We start from the raw sequence: 27,948 nt of genomic DNA, 5'->3' as shown, positions 1-27,948 counted from the left end.
CTAGTGTCTGCCATTTAATTTTTAAATCTTAATGGGCCTCCTTCAATCATGATGTATTTTAATTCAGAATAAATTGCTATACAGACATATAGGAGTCACCATCCATTCGAGCTACTCTACATAAAGAAGTTAATACCAACAGATATACTTGTCAAGTCTTATGGAAATTAAATTTCAGAATAGAAGATAACTATTATGTATACCACTGTGCTATCTCAGAAGGTGATGTTCATATCGTATAGAGAAGAATAAGATGGAGGATTCACAAATTTAAATAACACATCACTTACAAAAAGAGTAAGTGAGAAGGTATGAACAAAGACTCAGAAAAGTTGTGAACTTGATTATGCTGGAGACTTGAGGATGGGTTATCCGCAGTATTAGAAATAGTCAGTACATGTGTCTTAGTAAGGACAGAACCTAGGTTATTGATGAAATTTTGAAATGAGTATACTGGGAACAGAGTAAGAGCTTAGATCTTTGGTTGGAAGACAGAGAGATAATAATGAGAATACATTTCAAAGATAGAATACTGTGTAATTATTCTAAGAACATTGACTTGTTTTTTTTTTCCCCAACAGATGGCATAGTTATTCTGGCCATTCTAATAGATTAAAGAAAATGATAAAAATAAGTAAACAAAAATGGAAAAAAAACTGGGAATAAATTAAGGAGTAACAAGTATTTTGATACTAGAACTGACGGTATATCCTGAAAAATTCAATATGGGCTAGAAGAGAAAAAGAAATAGTTGAACAACCCAAACAGTTTTGTCCCCGGTAATTAGTAAGTAATAGGACAGCAAAATATAACACAAGAGCTGACAATGGGTTATGGGAAGTTAAAGCAATGAGTCTTAAGGATGAAAATTGTGATGTGGCTATTTGGTTTCTAAACCAGAGAGTCATGAAAACTTTTGCGTGCAAGATTGCTGTTCAAGACACACAGATTCAAATACCAAAGAAAACTAAGATTATCAACATAGAAAATTTCCCACATAACCTTTACTGTTTTCTCCATAAAATTTGTATATGGTTTATTCAGAAATATGATACATTAAAATGTCTTTAATATTGATTCATAAAATGTATAGATTTTTTTAAAGGTACAGCAAGATCTAAAAAAAAAAAAAAAGGTCAAATCTTTACTAGGTGAATTATCTAACCAACGTAAAAGGATTTATTGAGCCTTTTTCATAGATCTTTTCTACAAATTTTGTGAACAACCCAGCAATATACCTCATCCTTTTCTTTGGAGTCTACTAGAAAGGAGCATGTCTTCCAGATATCCATACAACCTTAAATTCATGTGCCATTTACAACTAGTCTATAATGTGGGACCTGAGCCATAGTGACTCCATTTTGTCACTAGACTCCATCTTAATCCTGTCCTCAAGTTCTTCCCAGTTACTGGGAAAAAAACATAAATAATTCCAGGAAAGAAATCACTCTAGGCCCAAGGCAACCAGGGGACAGTGGGAAAGTACCTAAAGTCCTCAGATGTTATACATAGGTTGCTTAAGCTTTTATGATCAGGCTTGACCCATCCCATTCCTGCTAAAAATTTCTGTTCCTTGCTGTAACGTCAATAAACACCATGCTAATGACAACTCTGGCTTCTCACTACTGATCCCCTATGTTGGTGAGGATCAAGGGCCCTAGAGCTCGAGCTCTGGTTGTCTTTGGGAGTTTGGAGATCTGGGCATAACTTATAAATGGTGAACATAGTTGAGAAGGCATCAGTGATAAAGCCCTTTATATTGTAGCAAATCCTGTAGTTTATGGCATGCAAATAAATATTTTCATTGGTAATAAATGATACATAGTAGCTCCAAAAAGCAATCACTATTGGGTAGTCATGATGTTTGTTGACTACCAGATCCCTTCAATGACTCTTAAGGATAAGAGCTATGGGAATATTTTGTTTATAGATACAGGAATTAGCCACAGATGTATAATGAAGCTCAGCATTACATTCAAAATTTGGACTTGTGTCTCATCTTTCTGCTTTACATGATTTTTTTTATAGCAATGGTAACATTACAGCTTTCAGCAATGAGAAAAACTACTCCATGTCTGTTGTTACTCTGCTAGCCACTAGGTAAGTGTAATGTTTAAGCACTTGAAATCTGACTAAGCAGAGTAACTGAATTGAATTATAAAGTTAGTATTCATATGTGTTCATAACTAGCATAGTGTAGAGCCCAGCTGTAGAACAAGGGTTTATCAATTATTGTGAATTTCTGGGTGTTATCCCATATCTCATGAGGATTTGTGTCAGAGGTAAGTGCAACCTTTGACATAAAAATGCATAATACGAATAGCTGCAGGAAATGGGAAAGAGAGATTGTTAAAGAGATCTCTCAGCCAAGACATCTCCATTCAGGTTTGTGTTTGTTCAGTCATAACTGGCTTCTTCATATTTTCATCATTAGAAATTTCTTTGTGGGTGAACCTTATCTTTGTTTTATTTCAAGCCCCTCCACTAAGTATAGACAATTTAATGGGTGCCAGAGAGAAAACATCCAATGCTTGAGATTTAGACTACTTTGCTTCATATGGATCTATGGCTTCTGAAGTGAGAGCCTATCTTAAGAAAACCACTCAGCCCCTGTAAGTTTTATATTCCTTATGAGTAGAATAAACACTTTTTACTACAAAACAGACTCAGAAGACTAAGTGGAGATAGGCTTTGAAAATCAGATACCTAAATATTAGTCAGGCTGTCTTAGTTACTTTTCTGTTGCTGTGATAAAATACTCTGGCAGGAGCAACTTAAACAATGCATGGTTTGGGTCAGTTCATAAGTAAAGGCATAGCAAGGCGGTAGGAACTGGAAGCTGCTAGGGGCATTGCAACTGGAGCCAGAAAGAAGAGAACAGTGAATCTCTGGGCTCACTTCATTTTCTCCTTTTTATATAGTGAAGGATCCCAGCCTGGGGAATCCTGACCCCCTGAGCAGATGAACCCTCTCACCTAAATTAACATAATGAAGGAAGTTCTTTACAGACACACCTAGAGACTATTTAATCTTCCACAGGTGTTCCTGCAGGCTTTTTATTCCAAAATCCTGCCAGTTGACAAAACTAACCACCATACAGATAGATTATGATAAACACATACTAGCTAATTTTTGATAACGTCCTTATGTGCTCCCATTTTTTTTTCTGCTCCTCTTTTGTCTCCCAAACAATGTAGCATGTTAGGAAACATTCATAACGTCTTTGACATTCACTAAGACTACGACTACACGATGCTTAAATAATCAGGGTGTGGGATTTCATGACTTACAAGGTTTTAAAGTTGAGAACATATTGTAAAAAGAAAGGAAGACACATGTTTTTGCCTCGAAAACAATCAGCAGCTAGGCAGGAAATAATGGTTAGCCCTCAGATTGCAGAGATGGAAACATCGTAGAAACATTAAGTAGGAGATGTTACATCCTTCAATAATCTATGCCTTCATAGCATGTGGTTTTGCACATTTTGATGACAACATAAGAGAAGGTACCATTTGGCTTCCTTTGTTCTCTATACAATACATTCCTCTCTGAATCCTACACGTTCTCTTGACCTACTTATTCCTGAAGGCTCAGTGAATTAGAGGGAGTTCCACTGCAAGGCATAACACTTTGATTGTACCACCCTAGGAATCATTTATTCTAGTACTTTCTACCACCGATATATAGGCAACTGTGAACATGGAGATTTTCTTTTCATTAAAGATATTTCTCAGTAGGTGAATAGATTGTATAAGACTTGTGTAGTGTTTTAGTGCAGTGTACCCAATATCAACTTTATTGTGACCAAAATTAAGTTCTTACATTCTGATACTAGCTCCTTCTTCCTCTTCCAATTTAGAATAATTGGCTTGGCTCATCCAAATCCCTTCATCTGCAATAGTCAATTCTCCTTGTTTTCTCAGAGAATAGGTATGATTTTTTTTTTCTCACTTGGGTGAAGAAACTGCATCTTGGCATGATTCTGAAGCAGAATGATAGTACAAGCATGTTTCAGAAGGACTAGTGTTTAAATACAAAATGGAGAGGTGCCAGGAAAGCTGTCATTAATAACACTTTATCTGAGTATCATCAAGTCACTTCTGAAGTTATCGCTATCACATTTGGGAGTCTTTGCCTCAATGATGGGGTCTGCTTTACTGAATCATTTTTGTGCCAGAAGAGACTTTAAATTTGTCCTTGTGGTGCTATCTCCAGGCAGGAATCTGTTATTAGTACTGTTGATAAGGAAGGCTGCAGACGTGTCATGACATTGGTTACCCTCAGGATAAGCGTAGATCAAGGCTGTGAGAGAAAAGGGCAGAAGGGAAAATTGCTCCTTGTCACTGCAAGCATTTGTGGCTACCAGCAAAGGATCAGTGTAAGCTGCTTCCAGCTCAGGCAATCCTGGATATTATAGATCCTGCATTGATGATTATTCCACTAGATTGTCTTTTTAGGGCTGTCACTTGCAGGCAACCTCCTGAGGACCACAGTCACAACAGAGTTACTTACGTAAATAAGTGAGAGATTACATCATAGTGCGTGAAACACTCAAAGTCAGATATACTGAGTTGTTGAATTAGTAAATTTCCATGCACACAAAATTGTGAAAGTTCATAAAATGGGTATCCAATAGGCATTTTGTGATAAATGGTGGAGGCACATTTTTTTTTCATTTTTCATAAAAGCACTTTAAATTGAAGCAAAATTAGAGTTGAAAGTAGACGTATGTTAAAAGTGTAAAATCAATATGGAATTGTCATTTTCTGCAATATTTAAAATAAAACACACACAATTAGAATTTTTTTGTCTTGCAATACTGTTATATCCTCCCCTCTTATTTTTTGCCTGTTTTTGAGCAAAAAGAACAACCATTCTCTCTTATACAAGCATGTTTATATTAGAATAAAAAAAATAAGTGTTGTTGTGTTAGTAACATGGAATCCATAACTCCATTCTCTTTTATGCAAAGATCAAAATATGCCTTTTCTGTAAAAGAAGAGAAAACTGATCACACTTTAGATTCAAGAGTTGTCACCAACTCTTATTTTTCAAGTGTTCTGACTTTGTCAGGAGCCATGAAGGCATTCGCAAAGCACTTTTCCTTAATATTTAAATTCCCTTTGAGGTTTAAGAGAAATTTAATCCACATGTTTCTAATTCATTTGCACTCAGTTCATAAAACTGTTCTTCAATTTGATCTCATTGTGGTCCAGGGGCATTAAAAAGCTTTCAAATGAGCCTTCCTTTTTGAATTGAAATCCAGATGTGGTGTTCTGTCAGTTCTAAGCAAATTTGAAACTCGAAAAAAAAAAAAAAAGTCTTGGCCATAAATGGGAAAGCACAGATGGTTTTGGAACTTGATGAAGGAAAAAAAAATGCAAATAATAGAAATCCTCTTAAAATATAAAGAACTATATCATTTTAAGGATTTCACTAAATGCATGAACAGCGTTGTCATTTAAAGATGGCAGACCCTTGCAGCTAGGAGAAACTGAATGATCAAGGTCCAAACTGTGAGTTAGATTGAGCCAGGAATAAACACTCAGAGATCGCCTTTAAGCCAGTTTTAAAGTGTGATTAAAATAAGTAAATAGCAGGAGAGTAGAAAGGATGGAATCAAAAACTGAAGCCATATGGTAACACTGTCAAAGACAGAAAAATAAGGTTATTTTTCTCTTTTCAAATGTTCCCTCACATTCGCCACAAAAAAGACATGGAAAGGAAAAGCTATTGAACATAGTGCAATACAAGGCAGCAGTACTCACCTTCTAAATGATTGTATTCCTGGCTTTTCTTAAGCACCCAACTTTTCAGAGTTAACATCCTCCCTACTCAAAGTTATAGCATTTGAGGCAATATGTAGAAGGACCTTGTTCATCTTACATATGAAAGCTGTTAAAACACTTATTTTTCCTCATTCTACCAACATGTCAATCTGTACAAATGTAAACACAACCCTAACTGCCAACTAGTACCCTTAGTCTCTCAGAATACAGACTTAATTTTTATGCCTTAACTATAAATATCTTCATAAGCAGTGTGGCTTTAGCAAAGTGTTGTGTACTTTATTCTTGTAACTTCCACTTGCAAAAAAATTTTTATGAAAAAGAAAAGCATAAAAACCACACTCGGAGAGTCCTCCTCAGCTTAATGTTATTTCTTTACTTAGCTATTTCTTACTTAGCAGCACCAGTGGATGGTGGTGGCTTTTCTCCCTCTAGAAATGTCTCTAGAATAACTAAATCTCAATTCTAATTCTTGGTCTTTATAAATGACGGAGATAGGGAGCTTGTGTTACTTCCCTGGTGATCAGTCCTTTTACATCTGAAATGAGTGTAAAATCTACACAGTAAGCAGGGAAGATGTGGCTGAAGGGGGTAGGGAGGTTGAGAAGCAGCTATGATATATGTGCCTGAAAATTTCGCAATGGAACCCAACTCTTTATAAGCTATCCAACATTAAATAAAAATAAATTCAAATGGTAAAGTGTTATAAGCTGCTGTGTACACCTGTCCATTCCCTGCTTCCCTTTTCTTTCTGCACACAGTGAGCTACTGGAAGATATAGCTTACCAAATCTGAAAATTTATTTAGAATATTTGTGTTTTTGCTTTAATTTTTAAAAAATATTTCTCACAGTCATAGGGGAAGAGAGTAAGGGGAAAATGGGAGGGAGGGAGGAATGGGAGGATACAAGGGATGGGATAACAATTTAGATGTAATATGAATAAATTAATAAAATATATTAAAATATAAATAAAAATATTTCTCAAGTGTCTGCATAGTGTTGTTCTTAAGCTTCTCTCCACTAGATCTTTTGAATAATTCAATTTATGGCACATAAAATGTAATTTTAAATGTATTTGTATCTTTCTATGTACTGAGACTTACATTTAACTTTTTAAGCTCTTTTCACCCTTGATTTTTATCTTTGTTCTCTGTGATGTGGCATGTTGAGCTCTTTGTATGTTGGTGTTTAATGTCTTCGTTCTGGTTTAGATTTTGCATGGTTATGTACTTAGCTTCAATTTCTTTATTTTTTTAATTTTTAAAACCATCCTAATTAATATATTATTACATCATTTTCCTTCTTTCTCTTCTCTCATTCTGACTCATCCAGTTCCCTCTCCAAGCCTTACAGATTCATTGCCTCATTTTCTTTGATTATTACTTTTACTTACATATGCATAAATGCATAAATAGAATTGCCTAAGGCTATTTAGTGTTGCTTGTTTGTGTAAGATTTCAGGGCTGACCACTTGGTCTTGGATAAGAAATTGTGCAGTTCATTCATCCATGAAACATTAGAACCCCTTCACTCATCAGTTGACTGTAGATCTTTGTCTAGGCATGAGTTCCCTTGAGATTCCCCCTTCCACATTAGCAGATCCATTTTTTTCTCACAATACAAATGAGCAGGGGAGATCTGTGTGTACTAGCCAGTACTGAGTGAACTCCTGAAGCAGCTTCTCAGTTAACACATGGCAACTCCTTCTCAGTCTACACCAGCCAAACTTTCCATGCCCATAGTCCACATGGTTCAATGACAAACAGGACAAATGACAAAAAGAAAAGTCCTGCCTGAAAAATAAACAAGGAAAACGGTGGCACAAAGCTTGTAGGAGTAACCACTGAATGTCAGATTTGATTTAAGGGCCACTCCACAAGATAGAACCCATACCCAACACTGCTTGGGTGACCAAAACCAGAACCTAGAGATCCCAGAGGCCTGGGGTGAAGCTAATAAAACTATTCTAAAAGAAAATAAAAGTAACAATAAAATTATCCCCAACGATATTCTCCTATATTCATAGATCTGTGTCTTATTCAACCATCACCATAGAACCTTCCTCCTGCTGCAAATGGAAATGAATACAGAGACCAAAGCTAAATACTACATGAAGACAGAGCAAGACCTTGGAACACTCAGATGTAAAGGGGGACGAGGTCTCCCTTGGTCATAGACCTAGGGAAGGGGAAGAGGGTGAAAGTGGGAGGGGGGGAGGAATTGGAGGATACAAGTGAGGGGGAAACAATTGAGATGTAATATAAATAAATTAATTAAATAACAAAAATATGTAAAAAAAATAATAAAAAAAGATATTTCTCCACCAAAGTCCTCCCCTCAGAGCTTGGGATACTTTGTGGAAGAACATTTGGTAAGAGCACAAGAGCCAGAAGGTATGGAGAACACCAGGAGCACAAAGTCCGATAAATCAACTGAGCAAAGTTCATGTGAATTCACAGAGACTGAACAGCAAGCAGAAGGACAAGCACTAGCTCCTCTGTGTACATGACAGACCTTTTAGTTTAGTGTTTTCATGGGACTCTGCTATATGTGAATGAATGGGTCTCTGATTCTTATGACTTCTCTTGTGGCACTTTTCTTAATATTGGCTTGTCTTGTCCAACTTTGATGTGATTTTTTAAAAAAAATTTATCCTATTATGTTTTAGTTTGTTCTGTTCTATTCTTATCTCTTGGAAGCCTGTACTTTTTAAATGAGAGATAGAAAGGGAGTGAGTGGATCAGGAAGAAAGGGGAGGGGGAAGAACTGGGAGGAGTATAAGGAGGGGCAATCATGGTATATTTTTATAAAAATTTAATTTCAATTAAAAGCAAGAGGAGATACAAGGTAGTCACTGTAGCTCTTATGTGGAAAAATAGGAAAAGACGCTCTGTTTAGAACTCACAGTTGATAAGCTCCCAGAATTAGCCAAAGAGGCAAGGCATCCTCCCTCAAGCAGAAGCTACTGGGAATTCAATTCTGTGCATTTTAGTTACACATTTCCTTCCTATTAATATGTAGCAAACACCTAGAGAACTGCATTCTCAAAATGCATAATATGATACATATATGCAATTATTTTTCTTCCTGTTATTGTTATACAGTGGTTATTATTTGTGGATGAAATGACAATTAAAAAAATAGCTTGCTTTTTCTCATCCAAAGCAGGTTTTGAATGGTTATGTTCGATCTTATGTCTTAGCCCCCAGCTCTGACAGAGCAGACAGACCTAGGTAACAACTCTGCTCAAAGGAAAAAAAAACATGATTTTTTTCTTTACATATGCCCAGCAGGTCTATTAAAGGACTATGATTTCTCAGCCATCCGCAGTCACTACATGTTGCTCACAATGGTGTTTCATGCATTCTTCACACTTTTTATTTCCTGTCTCTAATTTCCTCTCTTCAGACTCACTCAGTATTTAATACTTTCTTGGGCAGCCTGATAGATTTTCTGGATTCTCAGTGAGCTTTACTGGCTCTGGGAGGTAATTACGTGTGATGCTTGCATTTTTTTTTTTTTATTGGAGACTGGATCTCAGCATATATCATGATTTTTCATAAATTTTAATTTTGCTCCCAACTTGGCAAACAGATAGTAAGAACAATATAAAAGATCTGCTTTTCCTCAAGTATGAAGGAAGAGGGAGTAGAATCCCGGAAGTAGGAGCCTCCCGGCATACTCAGGTAATCAAGTTTATTCCTTCTCAAGTCTCTGATGGAGGTAAAGACCAAGTAGCTTAGCTGTGTAGGGGTGAAGACGTTTTTAGGCCTAGATAGATGGTTTAAGTTGATAATGGCAAGATGTGATGGAGATTAATTTACATTCAGAGTTTTAGACTCACCAAGATAAGAAAGATGTTTTCTTCAAGGCTGTCAAGTACAAATAGCCAAAACACTAAGAATGTATCATTTATATAATTCCTGATTGTGTCATGGTTCTTCTTGCTATAGCTAGTCTATTGTATATATGTGTAACAATATAAATGTCACTAAAAAAACAGGGCTAATCTTCATGGGGACATATCTATAATAATGATCTAAGAAGGTTAAGATGACATCACATAGTTGCACCTCCACCCTAACCTCTGTGATCTCACCCTTTCACCAGGACTGAACTTTGGTTACCCAGTCCTGTTCTTATTGGCATGATCTGATTTGAATGCCCATTATTTAGATGGCAAAGATTAAACATTTGAAGATTTTTGGACTTCTCTCCTCCCAGCATACTAGCTGATCTTAGCTTTCAGCTTTCAGCTTTCTTCTGAGATGATCACATGCCAAAAAACTACACACACACACACACACACACACACAAACTCACCTTAAATGTGTGCATTCTTGTTGATGGCAATCCCCCCATTGCTCTCTATTGCTGATGGAAGTTTATATACAACTAGTACACTACCTTCTCTATCCTAAAAAGTATCTTCCCCATTGTCCTAATAATGAGTGATTCTCCGGTCTACAGAGAATAGCTCTACAGATGCCTAGCAATGGAGGATAGTATTGAACATGTCTTTTGCAGTACTCTGTGAATCCTTATGACATTGTGTTGGTTATCATAAGATAGAGCATCCAGCCTTCTTCGTCCACACTTACAGTTGCTTTAATGTAAGTGTTTTACCAAAACATCTTTATATATCTTGTACTTCCCTAGAAGCTCCTTAATTTTTAGAATAACATGCTAATAAAATATTACTGAGGCTGATGATGTCAAAGTGACTTTTATTGTTGATTCTCTCTAGGATTAAAAAGCAGTAGAACAATATATTGCATGCTATTCTTGATAGTGAATTTGGGCACACAGATATACATGCATATGCTACCAGAACTGTGTGTACATCAACTCAAATCTGTGCAATTATGTAGCGCATGCTTTGAACTTCTGTGATTCGGAGGTACTAGGCAAAATCAATTAATTTCACAGAGGTATCCCACTAAGTCTTTTTAAAAACCAGATGGCTTAATTGTATAATCATTGGTGCTTTAAAGAGATAACACTTGGTGGCTCAAACAGAGAATAAATGAATGGTTCCAGCAGTGCAGTAAGCTCCTGCAAAGTTCAAATATTTCTGGTATTCAATTGTGTTGTCAATTTCAAAGTAAGTGCTCCCGTCCATTGACACCATTGAATGACTATTTCTAACAAAAAACCTGGCTTTTGCCCATCCACTGACATAACTTAAATTTCTTAATGTTCTCTTTTTAAGTGAAAATCAATACTTGTGAAATTATGTGAATATCTATCACCATTTTCTTTTTGTTGTTCTTTTATTTTGAGGTGTAAATAGTTGAGATTTAAAAATATGTATACAAAGAGTGGCTGAAGAGATGGCTCAGCAATGTAAGGATCTGGTCCCTTCTTTCTTTCAGAGTACTAGAGATTGGATCCTGCTCCTATACCATGCAGTGCCCAACTTCCTGTAACTTCAACTCCAGGAGAATCTGACAAACCCTTCACACCTCTGTTGGCACTGGCAATCACACACACACACACACACACACACACACACACACACACACACACACACACACATTTTTTGAAAAATTTAAAGACATTTTTTTAAAAAAATTGTAATTATATTTATGTACAGAAAACTTAAGCAGTGAACATTTAACCCAGTGTAGTGGCGAGATCTTTAGCCTTTGCCCTTTACAGCTTGACAATACAAGCCACAGATTTGGGAGCCGAGATGTTGCCTCCCAGTGGCCCCAGATCTCACCTAATCTGTCTTTGTAATTGGTCCTAATAGCTTCCACTGGCTTAGCTAGAGCACCCTTGTTTCCGAGTTAACCTGTGTGAAGGCAAGAGTAGTGCAGTTTCGGGCTTCTAGTCATATTTTTAAAATCACCGTTAAAGTGTGAGGAATAGTTATGGGATTTCTCATGATTCTCTCTCATTTCCCGTTGGCTTGGTATATCATGTTTCAACAGGCTGTAGCCATATTACATTGCTTCACTGGAAGTAAGAGTAGCAAACTATCACTCCTTGCTATGTTTCTTATTATCTTGACTATTTCTTGAGTATAAACGTTTTTACAATTTAGGAGAATTGATGACATTTCCAGGACCCATCACTCCAAAGAGATAGCAACAATCATCAGTCTGCCAATTATAAAGAAATGATTATATTTTAAAGTATATCAAAGTTATCTAAAGAGGTTTTCTATCATCTTGCTTCTCATTAAAATGAGAAAACATTGCTTTGTTGAATGAGTTTTTATAAATTCTTTGAGCATTTCTTTTCTCTCATTTTTTCCTCCTTTGAAAATAATTCTTTTCTCATACAATATATCATGATTACAGTTTGCCCTCTCTCTGCCCATCCCAGTTGCCCTCCAGCTCCTCTTTCCTCCAGGTGCACTCCATGTCTATCTCACCTGAAAAGAAATGTGGTAAGATGAAGCAAAAACTGTCTTATCGAATTGCATATGGCAACTCAACAGGAAGACTTCCAAGAGCAGGCACAAGAGTTAGAGACCCACCTGCTCTCAAGTCAGTAGTCCATTAAAATACTAAGCTAATAGCTATAATATATATGCAGAGGACCAGATGCAGACCCATGTAGGCCCTCTGTTTGTTGTTTCCGTCTTTGTGAGATAGTATGTACCTTGCTTAGTTGATTCAGTGGGCCTTGTAATCTTAGTGTCCTTCATCTCCTCTGGCTCCCACAGTGTTTCTGCCTCCTGTTCCACAGGGTTCTCTGATACTAAGGGGAAGGAGCTTCATTAAAATATCCCATTTAGACTCTCTTTCCACTCCTAATGTCTGGCTGTGTGCTGCTGCACCCATTCATCCTTTCTGAAGATGACTGATCTATGAGTATATCAGAATATCACTAAGAATCATTTTATTCCTCTCAACTAGCCATCACTTGTCAGCAGGAGAAGCTTCCAGTGGTGGGACTGGGTTGAATTCAGTTAAGTCATTGGCCAATAGGGCCCCATGGGAATTTCCAAACAACCCAGGCTGTTGCTGTGACAAAGGTTTGCTCTCCACAAACATCAGGGCCCCAATGTGAGAACAGCACCTACAAAACTCATTGAAATTGGAAAAGTTGCATTGGTGCTTACATGGAGGCTTCAGCCCTATATTCTAGTCTCTTTGTTGTGTAAAGGTACTCTACAAGCTAATAATAAAGAACAGTGGACATCAACCTATTAAAAATCCTTTGACCTACAATCTGTCCTGCCTTCAAGATATGCAAGGGCAATGGTATCATATCTGATTTGACTTATACCCCACTGTACAATAAGGGAACTCAAACCTAACCCTGCTTGGATAACAAAGAACCAGAGGCTAAATAGGCTAGAGTCTTATGCTAAAGTTAGACATTAATGGTCTAAAAAATAAAAATTATCTGAGCATTTCATCCATTGTGCTTTGGTTATGTTCATCCTCCCCCCCCCCCCCATCTTCTTCAAGGTTCAGGTGCCCCATTGTAAATATCCAAATTTATATCTTTATTCAATTAAAAAAAATCATTTAGTATAGTTAGTATTGCCTATATATTCTTGGTTGTGTGGTGATACACTAAAATGTATTGGACCAATTGGATTTCTATCCTTAAAAAGAAACAAAGTTCGCCGGGCAGTGGTGGCGCACGCCTTTAATCCCAGCACTGGGGAGGCAGAGGCAGGCGGATCGCTGTGAGTTCGAGGCCAGCCTGGTCTACAAAGCGAGTCCAGGGCAGCCAAGGCTACACAGAGAAACCCTGTCTCCAAAAAAAAAAAAAAAAGAAAGAAACAAAGTTCTCTCTCTCTCTCTCTCTCTCTCTCTCTCTCTCTCTCTCTCTCTCTCTCTCTCTCTCTCCCCTACGAGTAACCTCTCAGCTCCTCAACTAAGGGTGGTACTTTGTACTCATCCCCTCTATTCTGAAAATTTATATTTCTTTATATATCCAAAGCATTTAGCATGCTGCACAAATACTGTGTGCTTATATATGCATCTGTCCAATAAGTTTGGAAAACACTGTTCCCTTATAAGTTATCCAGAACGTCTGGTTCCTTTTTACATTTGTAATGGTAGGCCTTTTTAATCACAATCACTACTTCATAGTTTGCAGTGTCAGGTTCCTACGTGGTCACTTTTGCTTTCTCTGTTTTGTAGCTATGCTGGAGACACTTTATGAAATAATATGTTTATTCTAATCTATAAGGATCAATAAGTATATTCCTCCATTTTTACTTAGGGTAATTGTTCATTAGCTACTGTTTTTAATATTAATCCAAGCTATGCCTCATAGATACTGTCCTTTTCAACAGTTAGCATACATGTTTGAAAATACGTATAAATTTTAAATAAGAAGTCAGAGAAAAGATAAGAATGAATAAAAGGCCCTTATATGCATAACTAATAGAAATACACCATTTCTCTACATTTCGTTTAGGATGGGACTGTAAACATCCTATGGTAAACATGTGCTATGGGGGAAGAATGACCCATTCCTCCTTGTTGCAATAACATCTTTTCAGAGGATAGAACATCTCCTTTTATTCATTATCATTTATTCAGTCAGTTTCTTTTATGTTTTCATTGTATATGTCTCAGACTTCCCTGAAGTTTTTGAAGGAGCAGTCCTGTAAGAAAAACAAACAAGCAAGCAAGCAAACAAACAAACAAAAAACCCAAAACAACATTCCATTGTTCATGGTATGATTTAGATGTGAAATATCCCTTCAGAAAGCTCAAGTGTTGAGTGTTCTGTTTAGAGCTAATGAGAAAAAGAGTGTCCTGAAGAATCTGACCTAGTCAACAGAGTCATCACCTGATCTATTCATAGAGGCAGTACTGAGAAATGGGTTCTCATTGAGCGAAGAAAGTTCTTGGAGTATCATCTGGAATGATACACTGTCCCTGGACCCTTCTGTTCTCTGAGAGTATTTCAGTCACAAGCTCCTGTCACAATTGTTACAGTATTTTGTATCCGTTCATCCTATAAAGCAAATAATTGACACAGGGAGACTGAACAGCACTTTGCCAGGCAGAGTCTGAACTGATTCTAATCTACTCGTAAACTAAACAAACTACTCTAAACCATATATATATATATATTCCAAGCACTTGCCACTATGACCCCTTGGCCAGTCCTCCTCAAGTCCCCACCTTCCTCCTCCTCCAACTGTCAAAAACCTCCTCCCTCCCCCAACCATCTAACTTTCTCCTCCCCCTCCAGGAAGTCCCACCTTCCACCTCCACACACAGCTCTCAAGCTGCAGGATCAAGGAAGGCACCTCAGAATGAAACTTCTGAAACTGACACCAAATAGCATCCTTGAAATTTCTGCACTCTGGTATTTCTCACAGCAACATCACAGTGCATTTTGGTCTGTGTTATGTATGTACTTTATGCTGTGATACTAACTTATACATTCAGAATAACACAAATCGTCTCCCCACTTCCTTGACACTAAACAGTCTCAAGCAGATTCTGTAGTTGGCGATCTTGCCAAAACGAGAGCACTCAGTATCTGCTGCAGAGAAAGGAGAATGTAAATCAATGTGTCATTCCTTTGCCATTGACTTTCCAAAGGTTAGCCAATCTGGCTCCCATCTTTGTTCAGCGCCACACCCCTTTGCCAAGTTACTTCAAGTTTCCCATCTTCTGACAGGCAGTCGTCCTTATGTTCATAGCTTGGCTGACTCTCATCTTTCATGGTTTTAAGTGAAATATCATGTCCTCAGAAGAAGTCTTTACTAATTATACCATATTATTTCAGAGTATGCTGCACCTCCTCCTTGAATCAGTTATTGTATTTTTCTATAATAGTTTATAGGTCTAATATATTCTTGAGAGAGTATTGAGATTACCCGAAAAACACAGCAACTACTAAGAATACTCAAAAATGTTATATTTTTAATGTCATAACCTGTACTTCTAGGCTAAATATTCTATCAATACATTTACATTCTTCATTGACCATAGTATAGCAGAAATATAATATCCTATGTATTGCCAGGAAGAACAACAAGAAAAGAAATCTTTAGGTGCAAAAATAATTGGTAAGCACATTATTTATTGGAATATTCTTACTTTTCTTTCTTGTATCATTGAACCTGAATTCAATATGTTTCTACTGTAGGCTATGTTTACTAGAATCAAGCTACATTCAGCTATGGCTAACCTGTCTTTGAACATATGCTGTAGGCTGCATTTTACAAGAGCAGTGGGCACCAAGCTGTGAGACTAAACTTTTATCATCATCTCTATAAATCAAGATGAAAGCTGTAGACTTCCTCCTGTGGGCCTCACACTGGCTATATGAAAACAAAAAGGTGAAATACTTAGAGCATAAAAAGCAATTCCAAAAACAATTATTTGGCATTAGCAGAGCACCATTCAGGGGCTTGGCTTTGTTTTTGCTTTTGCACGTAATATGTTATCCTTTTTTTTCTTTTCTTTTTCTTTTTGTAATAAATCAGATAATGAAGAATTATGAAGCACATAACTATAGATGTCAGGATAAAACTGTCTTAACACTTTAATATATCTCTGATATCAAGTAAAACTTAAAACTAATTTCCTCCTACTATTTTATATGTTTACATACATTAAGTTTTCATTTAAAATAAATAGGAACCCTTTCTAAAACAAGTGTGTGGTTATATTTCCCATTTGCCACCTTTTAAATGTTCTTCACATTATTTGTTTATTTTTAGAATATTACAAATGTGTCCCTGTCAAAATAAAATGGCATTTATATAAAATGTTTGAAATGAAAAGAAATGGGATGAAGAACTGGGACATGAGCCAAACTTGTTCACAAAGTTCATAGGTTCAAATGTCAAAATCAATTAAATATTTATGTATCTTTTCCTACAACATCAGGCCATTAAAAACAAAATGACATGTGTCATAGATCAATAAAATAACATTTAGTGTTTATTACATTTAATAGATAAACATTAAAATAAATATGCTCTTTTCCTCATAATTATGCTTTTAAAATGGTTATTTTTAGCCGCAAAATGAATTTTTAATTGAATTTTATAAAACAGTGATATAAGGCTGGAGTTAATCCAAGTGTAAAATAAAAATTAGAGTTATGTTTCATATTACCAACCTCTGTGCACATTAGTGTAATTTAAATGCTGTTTAAGTATAGCCTATATCCACTCCATTTTAATGTGGAAAGGATGCAAAATACACTTTATTCTGTCAATTACATTGAATACTCACATTACAGTGACGCTTTCAGTTTTCCAAGTTTTTGCTGAAGATTTTCCACAGTCATCCACATGTCTTGCATTCTTCATCCTTTGATACCAAATACAGAAGAAAGATTGTTAGAGTTTAAGAAATTGGCTTTTACATTTTATGATCTTCCTAGCATCTGACTGATTGATGATGTTGTGGGGTGTGTGTGTGTGTGTGTGTGTGTGTGTGTGTGTGTGTGTGTGTGTGTGTGTGTGCACGTGTGCATCCTTCCTTCAAAAAAAGAATAAATGCCTAGATTTCTCCAAAAGCTAATGAAAGGCCACCCTCTGGCCATCAGTCAGTACTATATAATGAAATGATATCATGAAGTGAAATGAATGAAATGTTCATATTGCCAACAAAAGCAGTCACAGACTTCCAGGCAATGCTTTTGTGTGATTCTAGAAAGCTCTATAATGCATTTCCTGGGTCGGTTCTTGATAAAGATTAAATGTGTACATGATGAGCTTCACTGGACTCTTTGGCGACATGAGCCAGAATTTCCTTAGCATTTCTCTGATGACTAAATACACTGAGCAAGTATTTCTCAGCCATTTGATATTCCTCTGTTCAGAATTCTCTGTTTAGTTATAAGCCCCATTTCTCATTTGGGTTATTTGGTTTGGTGGTGTTTAATTTCTTGAGTTCTTTATATATTTTGGATATTAGACCTTTGTCAGATGTATATGTTACTAATATGTGGCTTCAAGGGGAAAAAGACTTATTTTGACAGTTTACAAATGAGTCTTTTTATGGAATATTAAAATAAAGTATATTGAGTAGAAAATTAAATCAAATTGTATTGAACAATACATTTATGGCAGATATTGTGCCACTGTCATCCAAGGGAGACTGTCTCTAAAAGAGGAAACTTCAGTGTGAATTTGGATGCAGTTAAACAAAAAAGACTTTTAATATATGTCAGTCCCTTTCAATATTTGTGACACACATACACTAATTTCTTTCTTCTTTTTGGTTATCTGTACTCAAACTTAATTATGCATCATACAGTTTTTTATTTTCTTTCTCTGGTAATTCCATACTTCTATAAGACAGTGAGGACTAATTCTGCCCCACATAAAACAAATATTAAAGGTAAGATTCTTAGAATCAGGATTGCATATTTAGGAACAGTCAGTCAACAAGTGTCAAAGGAAGAAATTACACCATGACATGTTTCTCCACAATCTCTGTGTTTGTCTTAAAATTGTGCTTTTACTTCTTGAGTGGAAAAATCCATATTTTTAAGTGATAAGACTTTGGATAGGTTCAGCCCTCAACACTTACACATCCAATTAACACTGAAAGATATAAACAAATTTAATTTATAAGCACATGTGACAATAATAACTAAGAACAAGAGGCTGGGAATTAATTTTAGGTTTTTTCATTTTAGTTTTTGTTTTTTATAAATGGAAAGAGAATTTATTCTGGCCCACAGTTCTAGGATATTATTCTATCACTGACCTGGACATGGAGGGAGGAAGGGCAGGAAAGGTCCAAGACCAGGAGGCCACCTGGTCCTTTTATATCCTCACTCCTGAAGCCCCAGCATGCCTCCCTGTTTATCAAGAACACCAAGGCATCTGGCTATAGAATGGGCAATGTTATCTTCTTCCAATATGTAGATTATCTGAAAACATCAAGGGGAAAGGTAACATTTAATTTCATTCTTCTTCCTCCGGAGACAACACTGCACTATTCTAAACATTGTTTCTAAAATGAAAGCAACACTCTCTTTGCCTTGTACACATACCTTCACATGTGTGTGACTTCAAACACAGTATCTCAGCACACTCTTAAACCTGATCCATAGGTACTGGCTCCTATGATGCTTTCCTTGCTTCCTTCCCACCATGCATAATTATTGTCGAGAGGGGTGTTTGAAGACGCTGGGTCATCAGTCATGTAAAGCAATGCTGCTAGGATTTCACACAGCTGTGAATGAAGGACCAACCCTTGTCTGTGGATTTGTTAATGTTAAAGAAAAAAATGAAGTTTATTCACAGTTAAAGTGATGAAAGTGGAAGCCATTAAGGCTATTAGTTAGTAGGGTTTTTTTTATCGTTGTTGTTGAAAGAGAATGGATATAAACAGTGCAGCCAAGAGTATGTATTCTGGAGCTTCCTGCTTCAGGGACCTTGCCCTGCAGTGTGTTGCTGTTCCCACAGAATGTTGCAGTAGAAGACAAGCAAAGAATACTGTTCTATTTTTAATTTTAAACTTTTAAGCAGAAGGCCATCAAGAATAATCTGCTCAGTAAACATTTGGTCTTGAGTCTTAGCATTTCTTTTCGCTCAGCAAACATGATCACAAATGTTAAATGTTAGAGAAAAACCAATGGCATGAGTGTTTTACCAAGCGATTCTTTGCCAAGAATATATTTAGATTTTTTTTTGATGCACTTGAGGAAAGAAATGATAAATATAGCTAAACGACAGGGTAGACAGGCTTAAGGCAAAAACCCTCTAGCTGTCTAGGCACAAGTACAAGGGCCAACGCTACTATTTACTGGTTTGTGACCTTGGACATATTTCATGTATGTTATAAATCATCATGAGTTAAAACCAAAGACAATAACAGTCTTAGCTTACATAATTGTTTTTATATTTTTTTTAACCCCTGCAGTACATGTTGATAGGTATAGTGGCTGCTGCTATAGAGATCACTGTTATTTGTAATATAAAAAGCAGAGATGTTTGTTGTAAGCCATTAAATGAATTCTCTGTTAACATAATTTGTCTTCAGAATACAGTCATTTAAGGAACCTGGGGTTAAAGATTTGATTTTCAGGGAAAACGGACTTGGTTTTTATGTGGCTATCATTCCAGGTTTGATAGTCTGTATTCTTAACAACAAAATTCATTGCCAATTTATCGAATCTTACTGAGCCTACCTATTTTTCCCATTATACAAGACACATTTATTGCATCTCTAAGAACTATATGTTTGACACAGCACTTATGTAGACAGCGCTGTGAGGAGATCATAGGGAAGGGTGTGGAACATAGTAAGGAGAGAGAATAAGGATGTCAGCCCGCAGTTCCTTGTTACTGTACATGGAGCAATATATTTTATCCCATTACATTTTATTTGTGTCACTTCCATTCTGCTCTCAGTGTGAATAGACAAGGTTAATATAGTTTCCAGCAAAGACCTGACAGCTATTCTGTTGATTAGTTTGGTGTTACATTTGAGCAGCACTTGTGCAGCCCAGAGTGGTGAAGGATGACTTAGCTGAAAAGAACAGGCAATGCACCCTGCAGAGAAAGGGCAGAGATTCTGAAGATGACAGCGTGGAGCCACTACTTGAACATATATGCACTGCTAAATGCTCTGGAAATCCCCACAGTAGAGTGTAGCTCCCCAAAGAGAAAATGATCTTTCCCCTCTATAACAAAGCCGGAAGCGGCGGAGCAGCAGGAGCCAATCTTACAGAGAGTGTCAGTTTGGGTGCCCTGTTCTGTAGTACTTGTGGCAGTAGAGCAAGGAGTGAGATGTGTTATGTTTTGAAAAAACACATTTCACAAAATGTACCAATGTTTAAAAAGAAATATAATTCTTTCTCAAGAACTCAGCGACCAAAGCTAACCTAATTTAGCATCCCAGCCTTCCTCTGAAAGTTGCATGTTATTATATACTAATGTATATTATATATACGTGTGTGTGTGTGTGTGTGTGTGTGTGTGTTTGTGTGTGTGTGTGTGTGTTAGAAATACTAAAGAAGTTGAGAAAACAGACCATCACAATACAAGTGTCTATTGGAATGAAGAATGCTAGGGCTTTCCTATTTCACTGTCTTCCTAAAACATTTGGTTTATACTATATATTTCAAAACCCATATTCTTATTTAAACAAATTGGCTGCAATTTATATAAAGTATTCCTATTTTACATAGAATTCTACAATTTTAAAAATTTTGTTTAAAGCTGTGAGAGCTATCTGTGTTTTTGTATAGTCCTTATTTAGTTAATTTGTAGAAAAGAGTACTGGCCGGGTGTAGTGGCGCACACCTTTAATCCCAGCACTCGGGAGGCAGAGGCAGGCGGATTGTTGTGAGTTCGTAGGCCAGCCTGGTCTACAAAGGGAGTCCAGGACAGCCAAGGCTAACACAGAGAAACTCTGTCTCAAGAAACCAAAAAAAAAAAAAAAAAAAAAAAAAAAACTGAAATCTGAAATAATAATTATTACCTAGGTTATTTTAAATATTTTGCAATTAAAAATTATATATTTAATATGATTATTATTTTATGTAAAGTAGTAAAAGAAGAAATGCCTATATGTGAGTTCTATGTATACTCTCTCATTTGTATTTGATACTAGTAAATTTCATCTTCCCATTACTCCAATTATGTATGTGCCATGAAGAAATGAAAGTGACCCTCCCCCACTGTCTTCTTATCCCCCATCTGACAGATTTCTGATTAACTAGAACTGACCAATAAATACCTTAATCTTTACTCTGATCCTTAGTCCTTAGGTTAAAGAAAGTGAGATTTTTTTTGTGACTAATATAGCTAACTCTAAGGCATTCTAACATTTTAGAAATTAAAAAATGCAGCACCGTAGAATTACTGATCTTTAAAGTGGCTGGTAGATGAGTGACCCCTTTCTAGTATATCTTTTTAAAAACAAATCTATGTCTGAGGGGGACCTCCTCCCCCTGCATATGCTCATAGGGTATCAAGTCTCTCCTTGGTGACCTATTATCCTTCCTCTGAGTGCCACCAGGCATCTCCATCCAAGGGACATGGTCAAATATGGGGAACCAGAGTTTGTGTGAAAGTCAGATCTCCTTCTCCACTCAACAGTGGAGAATGTCCTGTCCATCGGCTAGTCCGGGTAAGGGTTCGAGGTTTACTGCCTATTTTTTCCTTGGCTGTTGCCATAGTTTGCAGAGGACTCCAGGGCCCCGACTCGCCTGTAGGGGGGAAGTGGGAGGAAAGCAGGAATGGGAGGATACATGGGATGGCTTAACAACTGAGATGTAATATGAATAAATTAATTTTAAAAAATTAAAATAAAAAAAAAAAGCTATATGGCATTTAGTCACGAAACATGCTTTGAGTGCTTCTCCACCTGAAGGGCACTGCTGCGTAAGATGCTGAGGTAGCACAGACCAGATGCAGGAGTTCTGTGACTGTGGTGGCTGCACAGAGGAAGCCTGGGTTAAACAACAAACAAACAAACAAAAACAAATCTATTTTGCTTTTGCATCTGAAACATAAAGTTTTACCATATGTCCGAAATGGTGACTTCTGTAACTATAGAGGTTGTTAGTTGACTTCAGTAATGACTTTCTCTCAAATGATTTCAATGCTCCTTTGTACTTAGAAACACACAGTGCTGAGGGCACAGGCATTATTGATTCTACAAGACATTACCATCACCTGTAATGGAAGTGGTATAGTTCAGACCTACCACCCAGTGGTTCTTTTTAAAAACTATAAAACATTTAAGAAGCAGTGCTTCATGAGAGGAACTTATGTTAGAATCCCCAATTCTAAATATTATTTTCATGCAAATGATAGGTTATTATTATAATTTTGCTTGAATAATGCCATACTGTGTCTGTCTTCCAAATTTTCTTTGTCCGTTTATGTATATGTCGGCTATTTTCCATAAATTACTTAAGGCATTAACACAGTGACATAGTCATTATTCTTAGTACTTATAATTCTCCCAACTTTGTAACAACAAAGACGTTTTCAATCAGTGTACGGACAAGTAAACTGCCATATTTAGAAAAAAGCATATTATACAACACTCATAAGTGAGCAATGAAGTAGCGAAAAGATACAGAATCTATATGCTCACTGTTAAAAGAAGAAGCTACTCAGGAAATGCAAAATAACTAATGACTCCAAATACATGACATTACTAGAAAGATGAAAGAATGATTGCCAAAATTTTGATGAATCGGTGAAGAATAAAAATTTAATATATAGAAGCCATACTGTATTACATTATAGTAGTATATCTATTCCGTGAGACACATATAAGTAAAAAAAAATGAATCCTGGAGCCTAGACCAAGCATATAACACATGAGACAACGCACAGTCAGGTACCATGGGGTCTAGGTAGGCAGTCCTGGACTAAGAGTACCCCTTCCTGGTTCTCCACGGCATGGATGGGGCACAGAACTTTGAAGATGGCCCCAGAGGCCTGGGTACCACTTAGATGAGCAAGTAAGTGGTAGTGAGAAGGAGGAGAAGGAGAGGCAGAAGCGTGTGTGTACAATGGAGACAGGCAGAACAGTACACTGATGTGAGTGGCTGAGAGAGCCACATGAGCCCATTGAAGATATATGTATATATTTATAAATAAATAATACATCTTTATTTGTATATTACATATATGAGTAGAAATACTAAATGAAAATACATTCATAATGAAAATATGTTAATATGAAATTTAAACAAAATAAAAAATGGACATGAATCAAGAAAATAATATTAATTTACAGAAAACCAAGACCAAGGAATTGATAGCTATACAGTTTTTTTTTTTAATTTGAACTATCATTTGTTCTAAAATGCAACATAGAGGTAGACTTGTTGGTGAATAGGAACTTTTATCCTTATAGCTAAGATTTTAGATATTTGTTGCCATCCTTTAAGAGAGAAAGATCAGACCAATGTAGATAAGATAATAAAGTCTTTTAAAATTTCCCATGTTGATATGGCAGAACCTCACAGGTGACTAGTAGGTCCTTGGTTCTATGCAGGAGATCAGAGACAACACCTTAGCTCAAGCCATGTTGTTCATGTAGAAGAGAATCCAAGGAGCCACAGATAATGTGGAGGGAACAGGCAAATACTAAAATGAACTGTATCTGATACAAGAAATTATATATGACAAGCTGTAGAAGATTCCTGCTTGCTTCTCTCTTCTGTGATTTGATCCATTTAAACCCAACTCCAAGCCACTTGGGTTTCTAAATATTTTTAAGTCTACTAGCTCAGGTACTTTGATAATTGAGATATACTACCTCACATGTTATAGAAATCATCATAATTATCCAAGGCATGATTAGTTGATATTTAAACTATTATATTTCATTGAATTGCTAAAAGAAAATTTCAAATAAAAAGTAATAATTACTCTATAAATATGTATCATTTTTGATCCTTTTATTTTTTGCAGTTTCATCTGTACAAACTCATACAAAAGACACACATATATATCTAAATTATATTTACATATACACACATATACTTACTTATAAACCCTGCTGGCTACTTTTTTGTCAACTTGACATAAGTTAGAGTCACTGGAGAAAAGGAAACTTCAGCTGAGAATATGTCTTCATGAGATTAGCTTTCTGGCAAGCCTATAGGGTATTTAACTAGTCAATAATGGGGAAACATCACTTGGGTTTATAAGTGAAGCAGCCTGATTTTTTATTTGCTTGTTTGTTTTTGAGTAAGTTGCACTTCAAATAAGAAATCCTTTCAAAGTTTAACTCTTTGCTATTTTATGCTTAAGTTTTTTTTTCCTATAACAAATTTTGATCCTATTTTCTCCTCCTCAGAATCTTCCCAGACTCCCTATCTCACTCTCCAACCAATGTTAGGCTCTTCCTTTCTGACTCTAAAGTATACAGAAGACTAACTCAAAAACAGACAAAAACCAAGAGATAAAACTGTCAAAGTTCAGAAGAAATGCAAGACTCAATCTGAGTTGTTGATAAACAACAAATAAAAATGTGATGTTAGGCTAATTTCAGTGGTAGTCTCAGTTCTGTGTCAGTGACTGGTGGATATTGAGTTTGTCTTGTCTGCAAGATGGATAGGAATAAAGATAAAGCAGAAACTGAGGGAATGTCTAGCCAATGCCTAGCCCAACCTGTGAGCCATCCCATAGTAGAGATACAACCACCAACACTATTAACAATGCTCTGCTCTGCTTGTGGACAGGAGCCTGGCGTGGCTGCTTTCTGAGACAGCAGCAGCTCCAAGCAGATGCTGAGACTCACAACCAAAGCATCGGGAATCTTGTAAAAAAAAAAAAAGTGGGGGGAAGCATAGAAGGACCTGGAGGGGAAAAGAGCTCCACAAGAAGACCAACAGAGCCAACTAACCAGGGATTTCAGAGACTGAAGTACCAATCACGGATCACACATGGACTGTACATAGGTCCCCCTACACAGATGTAGCCCATGGGTAGATCAAGCTTCATGAGGGTCCCCTAGTAAGAGGAGCAAGGGCTGTCTCTGACTGGGACTTTGTTTTCTGCCTTTTGATCACTCTACTCTGGTGGGGCTGCCTCCTCAGGCCAAGGGAGAGGATGCACTCAGTTCTAGTTATGATCAGGGGTGCGTTGTTATGAGGAAGTCCTCTTTTCTGAGGAATGGGAGAAGAGGTAGGGAGGGTGTGAGTAGGAGGAGGCTACGATCAGGATGTAAATGAATATAAATAAATAAATTATACAAAGGAAAGGCTAGACTATAACAAATAGGCTTACGGATATAATTCCCTCTTCCACACACATCCTAGGCTAAGACTTTAGGAACAATGACAGCAACAGAATATAGGTCACAAGAGCAAAATGGGGTCAGGAACAAAGACCCTGGCAAAAGGACTGTCAGGATGACTGAAATACAGGAGGGTCAAGAAGACATGATTATTTAATTGGTTTGTGTAAATCACAATAAAGTTGCATATTAAGATTTTACTTTGTGTCAATTCCATATCATTTGGTTTAGCTTACAGAAAAAATGATCTACCTGAATTTTCTCAAGGAAACTATGACAACTCGGCTTGGACCATTATGCAGATATATAAAATAATAGTCACTGTTTTGAGCATTTATTACGTGACAAGCATCCAGCATGATAAGAATGTATTTAATCTGAGTGTGGTTAGTGCTCTCAATCCTGTGTCATTATTAGCCTTAGGTCCTAACGTAAGAAGACATGGCCCAGTGAAATTATGGAAGGTGTTCAGACTCAGAAGACATCAGAAAAGGGCTGGATTCACAATTGTGTCTCAGTTACTCCAAACCTCACAATAGCAGTAACTATACTGAACGGAAAACTGAACAAAATAAGCAATGGAGTAGCCAGGAAAATACAAGACGTAGTGAGGTGAACCCCAGCATCTACTGAGAGGGTAATAAGAAAATACAGATTCTGAGAGGAGCAGATTTTCAAATGGAAGCTAAAACAATGTTAATGTCTTAAGAGTTCATTAGGCATAAAGCAGTTGGTTAACTGTGACATTAAAAATCACATATAAAAACATATTTTCTATGTTAGAAACCATAAAATCATCTTCCTGCTACTGTAACATGAGCCAGTCTTCTAAATAAGTGGGAAATAATGAGATTCCATAAGGGAACAGCTGTTAGAAATTCATTCATTCATTCATATCCTATCTTAAAAGTAGGAAAATCACAAAGAAGGAGCTGTGGGCAAAGTTGTATAATTCCCCTTTATATGTAAAAGTAATTTTACAATTTTTTTGCACAAAGTAAGCACATTTGATCTTGTGGCCTGAATCTAAAGCTGAAAAAGGAATTAATTAAAAACAAAAATAGTTGCTCAGGGTTGAGGCTTAGTACTCTATCCACCCAGCCACGTGAGCCACAGTCTAACTGCCTGGATCCTGTTAAACTCTCTGTGGTTATTGCCTTTTAAGGGAAATCAGCATTTTAATTTTTGAAATGAATTCATGTACTATTTCTTGATATAAAAAAAACCACTAGCCAGATAGATGTTTAAAAATCAATGCATTATTTTATCACACAAAAGAAGGGTTACCTTCATTAGTTTAGGTGGAAAATTTTTCAATAACCATAATGATGGATCACTTTTCTCCTCTAAAAGATAGGAAATTTTATTTTAAAGGTGGCTGTTGTAATTTTACAGGAAAATAAGAGATCTTTTTAAATGATAATTCCAGCTTATTACCATTTGAACAGCCTTTCTAACAACTAAAGGAAAATGTATCTTCATCTCTTGGTTCATAAATTTGCAGTTGGATACACTATACTCATACGTTTAGATGGAATGACACTTCCTGAATTGTAATTGCATAATGAAAGCCTGTGACTTCAGTGTATAAAATCACCAGATATTAAAAATGGGTTGTAGCTTGTCTTTTAGAACTGTCCCACAAATTGTCATCTCTGTGTTTGGTTTCCTAAAATGGAAAGCATATTTGAGATTAGACGTTGAAGTACAATAATGGGTTATGAGAAAAAGATAAAAAAGAAATTCTTGAATCCTAGTTTAGCTTTGGGTAGGACTAAAAAAGGCACAATCTAAAGACTATGTAGCTGGGTGTCATTTAAAAAAAAGCAATAAAATCTGTGATGTGAGGAAAAAAATAGGGAAAAATTCAATAGGAAAATTTTACATGAAAGTGGTGAATTAAAAAAAAATGTAAAATAGCCATAGAAGTTAGTAAAAACAGAATAACTCCGAACCGTCAGCTATAATTGAAGTGGTAGTGGATGAAAACTACAAAACTACAGACCAAAACAGTGAAGGGACAAGTCACAGGTCTGGCACGCGTAGCAGTCCGTGTTGGTAACTGAATTGTTCCGCTCTTATGAAATTCCAGAGGATAAATGAGAGCTCTGCACTGTTGGCAATGAGGGTCCACTGTTTTCAGAATGCAGATATTTTCCTGCATTCCACAATGAGTCGCGACTGCTGAGAATGCTGCTCTTTTAAACGTTTGGGAACTGAATTTGCATGGAGACTGTAGGTAAGATTTGTGATGTGATGATGTTGACCTCGGCTGGGGAACATAGTTCACCAGGTAATTCCTTCAGAGTGGGAGACATGTTCACCAGCTGTTTCCCACATTCTTTGTTGGATGTTTATTTTAACTGAAGTTGGAATTCTCTGAGGAATATTTATATAAATATAAACATACTTTAGGGTCTGTGATCATAATTGCCTTCAAATGATAAAAAAAAATTACTCTTATTCACCATTATTTGAAAGT

The 27,948-nt window shown here is 36.5% G+C and overlaps 1 long non-coding RNA gene across 1 annotated transcript; it reads left to right on the top strand.

Moving 5' to 3' along the window:
- The first annotated feature begins 616 nt into the window (after positions 1–616).
- LOC311582950 lies at positions 617–7,900 on the top strand. The gene is made up of 3 exons (XR_014774321.1): positions 617–779; positions 2,029–2,100; positions 7,817–7,900. It is a non-coding gene; the product is annotated as an uncharacterized lncRNA (long non-coding RNA).
- The last annotated feature ends 20,048 nt before the right edge of the window (positions 7,901–27,948 follow it).

This window comes from Acomys minous (genome assembly GCF_964271855.1).
Source record: "Acomys minous genome assembly, chromosome: 14".
In the NCBI taxonomy this organism is placed as follows: domain Eukaryota; kingdom Metazoa; phylum Chordata; class Mammalia; order Rodentia; family Muridae; genus Acomys; species Acomys minous.
Note: the sequence above shows the minus strand (reverse complement) of the source record. Positions and strands in the feature narration are given on the sequence as shown.